Below are 15515 nucleotides of genomic sequence, written 5' to 3'. Positions count from 1 at the left end.
AGAAATTAAGATGGTACGAGAGTCATGTACTGCAGGTAAGACTGTAATCTTAATCAAACCCTGATTCACAATTTTTCTAAAGCTTCCCTTTAAAGGTCAGAAGAAAAGATATACTTTCGAAAAACACTGGCATAGATGATGGTCAGAGATCCATAGCTGAGACTGCAAGATCAGCTGAGAAATATGAAGCTTTCTCTCCCTGGTTTTGACAGTGTTAGCAAAGTCTTATGTTATTTGATGTGGCGATAAAAGGTAGTTTTGAAAAAGAATCTGTCCTGCTATGTGTAGTTTAGACTCGCATGTTGTTTTGATTTTAGTTTAATCTGAAGGATCTTCTCCTGCAATATTAGGCACACAAAAAAAACATAAAGCAATAAAACACACATAAGCGTGTGATGTAGGCTTTGTGTCATGCAGTTTGTTTTGCAGTTGCTGTAAAATAATGACCAAAACCTTTGTTTGTAAAGATTCCAAGCTATGGCTTCTTGTTCCCCAAACTAAACAATGAGCAGCATCCCTGAAGCTAACAACACTTCCATATTACAATGCTGCTAAGGTAACATGAGTTCATGTGTTTGTTTATTAACTTACATAGAATACGTCATTGCTCCTGTGTGATTAATGTGCATTCTTTGCATGTACCAATTCTTTCTGTGAAAGAAAACTGTTTATTGTAGTTTGGTAAAAATGTGAAAGATGTGTTTGAAAATGTCTTGGTTAAAATAATGCGAGTTTAACTAAATAGAATAAATTAGAATTTTGCTTTTTTTAATTGCGTGGCAGATGATTGTCATGCTAAATACTATGTCAACAAGGTCACAACAATGAATTCAAATATATAATGGAAATAAAGTTTAAAACATTAATCAACAAATTGGATGACATTTAAGACAGCGGAACAGGTTCTGATCATTTTGCACCCTCATCATCTCATACTTTTAAAGTTTTTTGTGTATGACTTTTTCAGGTCAGAAAAGAAGCTGGTGTATATTGATGCCTTGCGTCTTCTATTGATACATTTCATAATAACTTTTTTAGTTTAAAGTAATTTCCCATAATCTTCTTATTTTCTGCTGTAAGGAAATTGGGTTTTCTGACACCAGCAGGTCACTTAAGAGTTATTCTAGCTAGATCAGGCATCATAATCTTTAATATTTTATAAACGTTAACATATCCAAATTGAAATAGTCATAAAATACATTACTTTTAGAATATGACATGACGTTAATAAAACTAGAAGTAAAAATTTTTATGATAATTTAGCTCCATAATTCATCAAAATTCCCAACTACCAGGATACACAGATTGATCAGCAAAAGCACATAGATATGAAACAGAAGTGTGAGTTGATGAGGGGATGAATAGATTGATAGCCCAACAAACATTTGACGACACTAATTGAAAAAAAAACATGATGCTTCTATTGTCCTATTTCATCAATTGTGTTACCTGTTTTAAATATATTTTGCAAGATGTTGTCTTCTATGTTGTAATTTTTTTATTGCTAAAAATCAATGTTATTTTTTGTGTTTTTGCAGCATTTTGTTGCGCTTTCTTGCTCGTGACATATGTAAAGCAGATTCATCGACATTATCTCCTTTGATTTGAGAAGAAACACAGAATAATATTTATTTATCTGGGAAGACCGTTGAATACTGAGATGACTACTGAGACACACAGCTATGTGGTTACTATTTCTCTGAGTCTAGTCTCTTAACTGTGGTGAAAGGTGTAAAATCTCTTTGAAATTATGCTTAATAAAACCTGTTTACAATGTAATACCACTGTTTGTCTCAGGCTTTTATTCAGCCTGTGGCAGAACTGAAAATATTAATAAACAGCTATAATCAGTTTCACTTTTAAATCATTCTTAATCGACAACAGAGCAACCACCATCAGCGCATGTTCTGAAATTGACCATGGCATTGATTACCATACACTTTATCTGTGAGCAACTACTTTTGTAGAGAATGTGGCTCTCTTCTATTTTTTTAAGTCTTTTAAATCCAAAGTTTTGTACAAACTAGTTCTCGGATTTTATGAGTTTCTAAGATTTGATGTTTTTTTTTATATAATTATTTATTACAATATTATGTACATATTAGTGAGTAAAGGTATATATTTGCAGAAATGTGTTTTTGAAGCAGTGTTGTGACATCTGTAGCCTTTTTACCTCATCTCTTTTTTCCACTGACAGGTGTTGATCCTAGTGCCTGTAATAGATTTCTAAAAGTTAACTCTGTAACATAAAAAATAAAAAAAAGACTGAACTTTGTGACTTGTTTTTGAATATTAAATCTATCTAGATAGCAGGCCTTTTCACAAAACAGCCATAAAAGATGATGATTTCCAAAGTCACTTGAGAACTTGAGAGAAACTTGAGAAAGTTTTGTCCCTGGCAATGAGAGCGTACATATATGATTATTATTTTACTCCTACATGTGAACTCAGCTCCCTGATACACTCCCTCAGCGGCTCATTGTTCATCAACTTTGAACCTCCATTCTTCACGGGTCCGTATATAACACACATAAACAGTGGCAGTTTTTAATATAGGCCATATGCGCAATTGCTCAGGGTGAAAAAGGGGGGTGTACATATTTCTTGGCTCTGTCTGGTGAAGCGCAAGCCATCCTGTGTGTTATTTTCAAACAATAATTTAATTACCTGTCCTTCACAGGTAAGCATGTTTCATATTGCCTTTGTTTGTTTGTTTGTTTTATGGTAACCTACAACCTAATAACTTCATTCTTTACTACAACGACTTAGAAAGAGACTGTGTTGGCTGCTGCAGCTGTCTGTAAGTGCGAGATTGAATTTCTCTGTGCTGTGCACAAGTAGTCCTCCATGTAGAGGATGAGTTACATAGATGGCAGCTGAAAAACATATCTATAAATTTTACGACATTCAAATCAGAGCACTACATATTGGAAGGAGGAGCAAAAAGGGTATAGAAACAAGTGGAACAGGACTGAATCTAATAAACTGAAAAAAATCAACAAGTCAATTGAACATAGAATGAATGTGCTAATGTTAGCCAAGCTATTAAGCAAATATTTCCACAAGAGACTATTGTCAGCAGGAGCAAAGCATGAGTTTAATGGTGCCTGTAGCTCAATATGTCACCGTAGATATACTTTTAGAAACAATTGATAGACAATGACATTTTGGTTAACATGAGTTTGATAGATTATATTAGCTTTCTACTCCAAGTATGCATGAACTCAGATAGGGACAAATTATCTGTCAGTAGTTGCATTTCCATCAACATTTTTTAATGCACATTTTGAAGTATCGCATTGGAAAAAGTTGCTGGAAACTCACTAAATTTTGGCAAAAAAAAAAAAATGTAGATGGTCGGTACAAGACCATCTACATTTTTGTAGATGGTCACCAGATGAGGTGGTTTTTGACTTTTCCGAAAAACAGTAAATGCGCTAATGAGGTGACGGAAACACACTTGTCGAATCAGTTCTGACATAGAAAACATTTACCCTACATGACTGATCCGGCGTCTTCCTGGATATTCCCATATTGCTCGAAAACAGGGTTTGAAGCAACCACAGGTACATGTGGACTGACGAAGAGATTCAAACATTTCTTAGTCTTATTCATGAAAAAAAAAAATCAGCCCATTCATTAAAGCCTCGCTCCATTACTGATCTTTGGTCTGTGCTAGTTAGCAACCTCTACTTCCTGTTTATTACAGCCAACATCAACGTATGAAGACATTACACTGTATGTAGCCAGGTTAATTTGCTAGAAACCAGGAGATGGAAACACATCTGATTAGAGTTTTCTTTTTTGCGGCATGTTAAAAGTTCACTCAAAGTTCGTAGGAGAATTGGATGGAAACACAACTACTGTCAAGAAAAAGAAATTGGATGATAATGTAGCATCTGGACCGTTAATGGTGAGCAAGAAACAATCACAAAACTAATTTGGATCATGTAAAGCTGAGAAAACACAGTGTATAAATTTTACTATACTTCAAAATTGCAAAGTTTTCAAGCATATATATGGAATTGATTTTATTGATCTGAATGTAGTATCAGATTGAGACTGCAGGAAGGACAATAGATCCTGATGGCGACATCCCGACTGAAAGATGTAAAGTTAAAGGTTAGCAAAAACTGAGGGAGTTCGAAACTAGTCTCAAAAATAATATGTATGTATATATATATATATATATATATATATATATATATATATATATATATATATATATATATATATATATATATATATATAATACAGAAACGTACAGCAAATGTAAAACACTGAAAACAGACACTGGGGGCAATATTAATATTTCATGACCCTTTCATCCCACCATGTTGCCTATCAAGACTTTAGCAATGTAAAATTTCATACAATGCAAAATTATAAAATTACCTATAGAGGTCAGGGTAATTTTATAAAGATCAGAGGATCAAGATAGATTTAAGAGCAGATCAAAGCTTGATGACCAACAAAAGCAGCACCACAACTAAGAGTAGCCCACACCTCAGACTGTTCCAGATATTCCATGGTAACAGCACGTCATGACATGTAGACCTATGCTTTTGATGCACCACTTGTAGCCTGATGGAGCTCTTACTTGGGCTTTTGAGCATGCAGTTAGCAACTCGTGCATTGTAATCTGGTCGTATTTCCTATATAATGGTTACAGCTAAGAAACTAATAAAAGCATCTGCAGAAATAATTCCTACCGCCATATAGAAGAGAGATTGCCATTCAGTTGAAACCACATATTTACGTGCACAGTATACTGTATATATATTAGACTTAGACTTAGACAACTTTATTGTCATTTTGTATGCACAGAGTGTGTACAGAACGAAATTACGTTTGCATACAGCTTGAGAACATCACGGTAAATTGCAGTAAATTACAGTAAATTGCAGGATAAGGTGCAGCGGTGATTTTTGCAATCAATTGAAATGTAAACAATCTCAACAATGTAAACATGCAGGGATTACTATTACTTTCTTCATATTTAAAAGCATAAATATATTGTCCTAGTATTTGGTATATTTGCATTTTAAATTGTATAAACTGGATCAAAGGTTTTGGGTATCCTTCCACATGTGTCTTTTTTACAATAGTTTGCTGGAATTTTGACCCGAACACTTCTAACAAAATTTGTGTAACAGAGTCAGGTTTGTAGACAGCCCTGATTACATGCATGCACACTTTCTCAGCTCAACCAACACATTTTCTACAGGACTGAGATCAGAGCTTGGTGATAAGTACTCCAAAACATTGGTTTTGTTGTCCTCAAGCAACTTTGTGACTAATTTGGCAGCATGCTTAGGGTCATTGTTCAGTTGGAAGACCCATTTCTGTCCAGGTTTCTCATCTCACCTCATCTAACCCTTCAGCCTGGCATCAGGTTTTTAATGTTGCTTTTTGGAGTAATGACTTCCTTCTTCATGGTCTTTCAGCCCATACCAGTACAGGAGTCATCCCACGGTTGATACCAACTCGTTCTTACCAGCTTCAGCCAGAATCTTTCACAAGCTCTTTTGCTTTTTTCTGAGTTTTATACACACATTACAAACATACGTAAACACATTCATCTCTGGGACACAGAATTTGTTTCTTTTCTGAGTGGAATGGTGGATATCCCCACTGTGTATTTACTTATATGTTGTCCTTTGAACAGGTGAACTTGGCACCATCAGGCGTCTGGAAAATTGACCCAAGGATGAATCTTCTCTATCATGTCGCAAAAGGAAGCAGTGCATTTGAAAGTTTTCCAGGAGTACACATGTGTGCCTTCATTTAATATAATTTAATCTATCAGAAGCTTATAAAATCATGACATCATTCTTTTGGCTTTCCCAAAGAGTTTAGGTCATAATATTGTTTGTGTATTCAAACTACTGACTTTAAAGAAAGTAATAAAACTCATCCCACTTAAATCTCTCTGTCTCTGTCTCTGTCTCTCTCTCGATCTCTGTCTCTGTCTCTCTCTCTCTCATTATTTTTCACATTTAGTGAATATAAATAACTGAAGTGAAGTAAACTAACTGACCGAAAACAGGGAACAATTATTGTGCTTTAATGTAAGATAGTGAGAAAATAAAGGTCATATATTGTACAGTTCTTCAACTGTAGTATGTTTTCCTCCTAGGTCTTCTGTATAAAACAAGAGGTAGATATTAATACCTATTACAATTTTTTAAATATTTGTGCCATTTTTTTTCTTATTTCATACACTGACATACACTGTTGTTACTAAATGGCTATATGGAGCAGCCAAACACCAACAATCTTCTTATCAGGTGAAATTCACGAAGGAAACTGACAGGAAAGGCGGAAACATAGAGTATTATTTACCATTACAAGAAGTCAAAGGCCCGTTATCCAACAGGTGACTGGGATTTTAAACAGCTTGGAATATGCTCCTTGAAGTTCAACAGTCAGGAGAGCTGTGAGAAGAACAGAAAACAGCAAAGCCCTTTTTTACGTTTGTAGCCTTGTAAAACAGTCCAGTAGCGGAGTCTATAACATTAGCTTCAGCATGCTTACCTTTGCCTGCTACCTGAAGTCTTTGCATTTCATGGTTCTACAACCCTTGCAATATCCTATATATCCCCACTTTTCTTTCTGTTGATGCCAAAAAAAATTTGACATGGGGAAAAAGTTGTTGACCTTTAGGTTAATCTTCACCAGACGTACACATCCTCTACCCCAAGACTTCACTAAAGTCAAACCTCTCAAGAAGAATCAGATTCATTTCCAAACAACTAAAATGTTATTGGAATGAATTTTCTCTCCTTTAATAAACGTTAAAGGATGCTATAGTTATTCTCATTCTAAATGAGTAAATAATTGGTCTTTGATTAGATTTCATTTGCAAAAAAAAAGGGGGGGGGGACAAAAATTATGAAGACCAGTTTTTATCAAATATGAACACTGGTAGATGAGCGAGCTGTCAGACATGAAGACTGATATTTGTATGCCATAATACACAAGCAGGGGTTGTTGTTTTGTCATGAGTGAAAAAAGAAGAAAATAACAGTGCTGGACTAATATTGTTTCTCATACAGCATAGCTGTATGCTGTATGAGAAACAATAAAAAATGGAAAAAGGGGTGTCTGAGCTATATATTTAGAAAATGGTGGAGATTTGTTGAAAAGAAAGATCTGATCTCAAGAAAGAGTATGACCTAACCGTGTATGGAGCACAGCAGTGCTCCAGTTTAGCTGCTGGACCCCTGATAGTCTGTGAACCCTGCAACAATGTCACCACCAGAGGCCAGGTCTCACTGCTATCTAACCCTATTATCACACAGAAAGATTGATACATACCCCCTCCAGAGTGGAAGTACCACAAAAAAAAGATACCCTTCCGCTCTCATTCATGTAGACTCATTAGTCTGCCCACACCCCACATCAAAAATGTTTAAACCTGTCTGCCACGTATATCCTTACTTAATCCAGTACATGAATGAAAATGCTAAAACATTTAAACCCTTCTTTGCGCTATAAAATGGTATTAAAAAAAACTTTGAAAATCACCGCTGTGTAGCAGACACTGGGACACCGGCATGTTCAGGTTTGCTTCAGTGACTGGGAGGGTCACAACAGCTCATTCCACACCGTGACCTTTGACATTTTTCACACCACGTGAATGGGTGCAAACAAGTACGAAACATGAAGCAGATCAAAGGACGGACAGAAACTCCAGCCCTGCAGCAACGCAACGTTTTGCTGAAGGAAATGGACCCTTCCCTTTCGGCCAGACCCGCCCGCCGCCGCTTTGTCACCCAAGTGAGATGAACCTTGTTAGCAGATAGTTGCCAGAGGAGGCTGCGGCGGCTCCACCGGGAGAGGTGGCATCTTGACTGTGAGAACTTTGACGCCACCAGGCTGCAAGATGCACAGCCCAATAACCATATAAATGGAAGACAATAGGCTTAATGGCAATTAGTTTCTTTATTTTATGTCCTGTGTTTAACACTTAAATTTGTCAGACCTCTGCATGCATTTCAATACAACTATGTTGTCGTGGGACTGGCTGGGGATTTCTATACAGCAGAGTGATACAAAGAGGCCCAAGAACACGTTGAGACAATGCAAATAGTAAGAAGTCACACATTGCTGACAATTTGCTTCTGCTTTTCCCAGAATCTTTTTGAAACTCAATTCAATTCAGTTTATTTATATAGCGCCAATTCAAAACACATCATCGCAAGTCACTTTACAAAGTCAGTTGAACTGATTCCTGCTTCACAATCCCAAGTATTAACACGAAAGACGATGAGTCACGTGACATGGTTGATTTCTGGGTTTTTAGAAACAAGTTGAACGACAGAATTAAGCAATACAAATGCAATTATATATAAGTGAAACTGTAACAATCCACACCTCAAGAGAAATGTTTTATCTTGACTGTAGCCTTAAAGAATGCGATTCTCAAAGCTCCTCATTGTAGATCATACACTCCAAAGGTGACAAGACTGAACTGATCCGAGAGGGGAGCAGTGTGTGGGCACTTCATTATGTAACTGACTTTGAAGCCAGTCTTTTGATGTCAATGCGTGCTTCTGTCTAACGTCAGAACATCCCCCTCCGTTTCAAAGCTTTCCCCCTTTAGCTCTCTGAAAACACCACTGTGTCCAGATGCAGGACAGAACCAGAGCTGAGATGATTGATGAATCCAAAACATTTTGAAACATTGCACCAGTTTGACTTGTAAATCTTGTTATTCCACCCGTTTCGTGAGCCGGTTGGGTTCCAGTGGGCTCTGCGTGACTTGTAAGTGTTAATGTTTCTCACTTGTGGGTTCTAAATCAATACATCCTTCACACCTCGTCTAACACTTCAGCCGCTAAACTTAAGATTCACAAGGTGACACAATATATATATAGATGTGTATAATCAAACACAAAGTAATGCAGAAATGTGAAGCGGAAAGACGATTAAAACGATGAAAAGAGATGCGTGCATGTGTATTAAGGCCCCTTTAACGTGATACCCTTAAAAAAAAACACAGGCAGCCAGCTGGACGTAGATAGCAACTCTTTAAAAACCACTTATCATTTAAAATATCAATCAAGTACGTTGACGCTTGCAATTGTAATGGGAAAAAATGTGACAAAATCTAGAAAGGTATGTCTATATTTGTAAGACGTAGTTTTCCCTTTGAATATTTGTTTTGAAATAACTTCTAAAAACTGGTTTGCACATCCGTGAAAATGAAATCAGGGCCTTTTTTTGTCGCACAGCCTGAGGTGTGGATTGCGTCGAGCATGTCGACTGAAAAAAGGATGATGGGTTATCTACAAGGTTTTTTTTTTAAAAGAACAAGCCATCATGAGTAAAGATGTAACACCTGTAAAGCTTTTGCCCTTTTGAAGTGCCTGTTTGTATTGTTGGGAGCAACAAAGGAATTTTTACCACGTCTGTACTTACATGAGAGCATTAGTCAAGCTGGGGAGATAACAAAGGGGGGGAGGGAGACACGGGAGGCATACTAATGCACTCCACCCTCAACAGGTGTGTGTCAGCGCGATGCTGATTGCTGTGATTGCTGTTACTTTTCATTTTAAAGTTCAGAAGAACCCCATGTGTTCAGGTGCGGGGCGGTAAGATGCAGAGCCTTTAGTGGCGGCGATGGCAGCGGGGGCCATACGTCTGGAAGGTTCTCAAAGGGTCAGCCTCCAGATTAATGCCGCTTGGTGTTGGAGAGGGGAGGATGAGGCAGACATGATCACTCATTAGTCACCCTTTCACCTCTCTATAGCCCCTAGCAGTTCAGCAGGAAGGATAAGAATGCACGCCTCTGCAGTGTCGGTTACTTTTCTTGCTTGTGGAGGTGTAGCGGTCACAGTTTAATCTTCATTTGCACCATTGTTAATCCTGTTTTTTCTTTGTTGTCGTTTTTGATTGCCTGTAGTGACAAGACAGGCCCAACCTCTTGTGAGCGCTGGTAATGACTTGAAACCCTTGTTTGTATGTTTAACAGCTTTGAAAGATGAAAACGGTGAAATCAGTTTCAAGGGAAGGACAACATTTTCTAAATTAGGTTGTTTTAAATGGTTATAAGCAAGTTATTATCTTACCTGAAGTGAATTATACTCTTAGCTTCTTCATTTAGTATTGTCATATTCAGTAGGTTAGAATACGCATTTGTAAGAGGCTTGTTTGTCAAATTAAAAGTACCTTTTGTAAAAAAACAAACTTTAAACCGGTATTAAACAAACTTCTCATTAAGCCCCCTATTTCTGCATGAACAATTTTGCTTTTTTTTTGGTGGAATATTTCAATCTTAAATACTGTGTTTTTATTGGATGGATGAGGAAATAGCCACAAATAAAGGCTTTAAAACACAAGTAGTTTGTTCTAATCTATATAATGTGTCCCCCTTAGTGAATTGAGTTACCTAAATAAATAAACCTTTCAATGATATTCTAATCTATTGAATAAGACTGTAAATCCAGGTTGTTTGGCCGAGGTGTTTCAAAGCTTACGTCTGAGAGGGACCAAGACCCAACTGGACTTTTACTATCTGAAAATTACTCTAGCCTGAAAACTTTCATAACAGATGGTTTGAATGCTCTGTATGTATTTTACTGAAATATCACCTTTGACGCAATCCCCCCTCCCTCCATTTGTAAAACATCGACTTCTGTATAAATAACTACTCTATACAAATGTGAGAAATAATTTGATGGTGTAAAACATTGGGTTACGGATCAGAGTTGTTTTAAGCCGGCAGAAGTCCACGGTAGCCTCTTACGATTAGCGTTTAGCTTTAGCCCCGGTGACCCTGAAATCTGTATTTAATGCCTCTACTTGCTCCACAAGAAGAGAAAAAAAAGTTCTCTATTCCTTGGTTTTAAGAGTTCTTGCAGCTCTTTCTTTAAATATCACCTCAGAAGAACCTTTTTATTTTGGGATGTTTGTCTGTTCTTCTGTAGCATGTATTGGCCTTAATATTAATAAAAGATTCCAAGAGAGTTTTACTGCAGGTAAACTGCTTGTTCAATTTTGATTGATTCTTGCTGCTGAAATATCTGAAGCTGTAATGTTTTTTGGTACTTTTTTCACACAATGCGTTAGAATAATTTAGTTAGCCATACTATAAGCAAGGATGCATGCCAGTGCAGCCTTATTTCTGAACAGATGCTGGGATTTGAACATTAAATTCAGCAGTTTGACTCATCAAACCACAGGACAGTTTATCTATTACCTTTCTGGAAAATGTTTTTGAACGAATGTGATAATCGGCTGATACTGTAAAAATGTAGGATGGAGATAACTTTTTTAAATGCTCAGAAATCATAAAAACATAAACTTACAATATGGAAAAGCTACCTAAGCTACCTAAGCAAGGATTTGTGTAAAATAAGTGTGATGTTCTTACAGTAAGATTTTTCGGTAAACCACTGTAACAGACAATAATGGAGAAACTCCTTCTTTAAGCCGTATGTTTTCAACCATTAGACTGCATTGTGGTTTGTTTTGTTTGTGTTGTTTTGTCTATTAAGAGCATTTGCACTGGCACGTCTGTTAAGACACATTGTTGAGTTTTACCTTCATTACAACCTCAGCCTGTTTCAAATTAACTCAGAGAGAAGACAGCTCTGTTTCTGTTATTAAATTTTTTTTCTCTGTTTTTTCTCAGTTATAATAAACAAATTGATATCAGTTAACATTCAAAAGTTGTACATTCCAGTTGCCCCTGTGCAACCCTTGTTAAAAACATGTTACCATCCAGAAATATCAAGATAGGCATTTTTTTAAACGGGTTTTTGTGATTGTATGGCTTTGTATCTTTGTATTTGTATGATACTATTAATATACAATTGACACCTTTTAGATTCTATAATTTTTGACTTTAGATTTTTCATGTTTTTATTTTACTTTATGTTCATCACTACATTTCTTTCACTGAAAACAGGATGTGACAATATGGATGCTGCTTTGAGTCAGGCATTGTGCTGTACTACTTCAATGATTCAGAATAACCACAATCAGAAAGCCTAAATGTAAGGAGTCTTTTGAAACACAGCTGGCAGAAGTAAACACACAAACAGCTTAAGACGCTTGTGTCAACGCTGTCATGTTACAAAAGGTGTTTGGGTGTGGTCAAAAGAATGAAGCTTGTGTAAGAACTTCCTGGACCATTAACAAACGCATTGAGCAACTTCCCAAACCCTAAGGAACGCAATCAGAATTATTAATAATTTCCCAAACTTTGTCAGTATCCGTTTCAAAAATGTCTGTGTTCAGCGCTCACATTTTGTTTTAGTTTGTTTAATTGACCAACTCGGCATAATGTCGTAAGCTGTCCACATCATCATGGGCATCTCCTGAGTAATTGAGACCGTATATATCAATTACAAGGTGACTGGTAGGGGAGAGGAGAGGAGTTATCATTAGCAGGGACTGGCACTGGCCTTTGGTAGTTCCAGTAATTACCTCACAAAGGGTGGTGCTTGCCTTCCCACTGCTTTTCCCACACTGCACTGCAGGCTCAGAATTCCTGTCGGCCCCAGACCTGCAATCTCCTTGGTTTTAGACAGCAAATTACTGACAAGTCCCATTCTTCTCAGCACTGTAATTGCTTTTTAGTGCTGTTTTTATTGAGGCAACCCTAACCCCTCTTGTCCTTGCCTCAATAAAGCCGAGTGAGGGAGGGGGCGAGGGGTTAATATAGATGACATTAGTCCCTAATTGGAAGGTCTCGAACCTACAAGAAGTTTCATACATCTCATGCCTTTTTCTAGGATTTCTTCCAATGTTTCCACATCACATCTGTTTTCTCTCAACTAAAACATTTTTTTTTTAAATATGTTTGAAAAGCTCTAAAAAACAGCTGAAGATGGATACATAGGTTACAATATCCCATGAAAGCCTGGAGATTGAGGATTTAGATACTCTATGATTCAAATCCCTATGCAATAGTCTCTCAATTTATAACTTTGTGGAAATAATTGGTCTCCATGTCAACACAAGCTGCAAGTGAAGAAAACATCTCCTTGCGGGACTTATACTGATCTATAGCATCCTTGGGTCTGTCAAGCTGTTTTTCCTTTTTCTCTGTATAGTCACTCTCCTTTTGTTCACTGCAAGGACGAATTCCCGAAGTTCCAGTGCCGGACAACCAAACAGTTGCCGTTTGAAATGAGAGGGGGGGGGAAAAAAAGAAAGAATGGAAAATGGCCGAGGGATTAGAGGATCTAACCAGGATAAAGGGATAGAAGATTCTTGGTGTGATCCAGTTGTGTTGGAGAGATGCAGGGTCTTAACAAGGATTTAGGACTTTAGACTGCATTGTGCTGTTATTTCCATGTTGTGCAGAATCAACTAAATTGTTTAGTGTTTTATGTCTTTTACAAGCCTATATGTCGTTCATCCTGACTTTTCGTGCACGTTAGCGTAATATTTCACAGAGGTTTAGACAAATGTTGCTTCGAAGATCATTTTAACAATTTCAAACAACTCTAGCTCTAAATCTTCCTATCTGTGGGGTAGAGGCATAAATATTGGCAGACTTTAATCAGCTACACCTTCACAAGAGGCCGTTAAGCTTAATTGTAATTTTCTCAGTCAAACAACCTCTGTGTTTCTTCCTGAATATTATGTTGGTTGAGGCGCCAAACTGGATCAATCACCACGATTTGCTGCGACTAATTGGCCCACTATAAGTAAATTAATTTTCCTACAGGCTACAGATTACTGTCATTTGTGCAATAGCACTGAAGATGGTACATTTTAGTAACCTGACTCTAGCCACATGGATGTCGCTCCACCTAGCTCCACTCACATCCATCTGGGACATCTCCCATAGAGAGTGATTTCTCCAACCAATTTTATTGTCTAGCCAATCAGGACGCAGGGCTGGAGTTTCATAGATGTGACGTAGTGGAGAAGCAACCGTGAGACTGATTTGATTCAGACAACAATGGCGGCTCGCATCGAAGAAGCAAGCGTCAACATTGATGCTGCTATTTCTTCCGTGTTGTCCAATCTACCTAATATTGTTTTATTAAAAGATAAGATAAGATAAGATAGGCTTTATTGATCTCACAATGGAGAAATTCACTTGCCACATCGGCTCATACAAGAAAAGAACATCAGAGAACGGCTCTGAAGGCTTTTGTTGGTGGAAACGATGTTTTCGCCCTTCTCCCGACCGGATTTGGCAAGTTTTGTTTTCCGGGGCGCGGCCGCGGCGGAGCGATTAGCGCAAACCATATAAGGAGGCCTTTAGTCCTAGACGCGGTCGGCCCGGGATCGACTCCGACCCGCGGCGCTTTTCCGCCTGTTTTCCCCCCTCTTCCTGTCAGCGCACTGTCAATAACACTGCCACTAGAGCCGCAAACAGCCGCGTTTTTTCCTACGCCGCTCTCACAGCGTCACAGGTTAGCTTCGGTGTGAGTAGTTGAAATAGCACGTCGATAAAGATGACAGACAAGTGGCTTATCCAATCATATGCAAGGATTTTTGATAAGGCCCAGCCTTCAATAAAGGCAATTCCAATGGATCTGTCCCAGGTGGATGTAAGTGGAGCTAGGCGTAGCGAAATCCATATGGCTAGAGTCAGGTTAACATTCTAGTACCTTTCAGTGTCCTATGGTTGTGTGGAAATGATCTGCACTGGTTGGGCCTTGCCTTATCCAGTGCCCAACTTAACTTAGCTGTGGTAAAACAGATGTTGTTTGGCTGAGAAAAACACCAACACACTTCACAACGGTCTTTTCTGAAAGTGTAAATGGGTTTAATATCTGTCAATATAGCACAGTATCTTAATAAGATACATTTAAACGGATAGTACAGTTTTTGAAATTATGTTCTTTGAAAATATGAATAATAGTTCCTCCTGAACTAGTCAAATGTTATATGGTCAGTGCAGAGGAAGGCTAAAAACTAGCCCTTTCGTTTTACCTCCATTTAGCCATATCCAACAACTCTGAACTGAAAAGATTTATATCCACAGGAACGTGACAACGTCCAAATTCAGCACAGCAACAAAATACCCCAGAGCAAGAACTTGCAATTGACTCGGGCAGGTACCTTATTCATCTTTACCCGTGTGTGTCCATCTCGCTGTCACTCTAAGCAGGTTTACACCTCTGACCCTGTCAAGAGTGTCAAATAGCTTGTCAGAGGCCTTCAGTGAAGCACAATGACAGGCCCTCTAATGCATTACAGCACGAGCGCCATATCTTCTCTGCCTCAAGGCAGACAGGTGCGCCGTTGAATGAGACACACACGCCAGACACACGAACAAACACACACACACATACACATGCAAGCTGAAGTACTCGATCAAATCAATGACTTGGCAAATGGTACATTTGCCAAGTCATTGGCCTTATAGGCCAACAATGCCTTATAGGGTCTGCACACCAATTAGGTATACATTTAATTTTATGTATGAATAAATTAAGAGCACTAGTAATCTTCCAGAGGTTTTGACCTAAATATGCTTGGAGTCAATTCAGCAGTGTTCAAAATGCATTCATTTTTCATCAAGTCTTTGCTGAACTTCT

Source organism: Fundulus heteroclitus, chromosome 6 (genome assembly GCF_011125445.2).
Source record: "Fundulus heteroclitus isolate FHET01 chromosome 6, MU-UCD_Fhet_4.1, whole genome shotgun sequence".
NCBI lineage: Eukaryota > Metazoa > Chordata > Actinopteri > Cyprinodontiformes > Fundulidae > Fundulus > Fundulus heteroclitus.
This window is presented reverse-complemented; position numbering follows the sequence as displayed.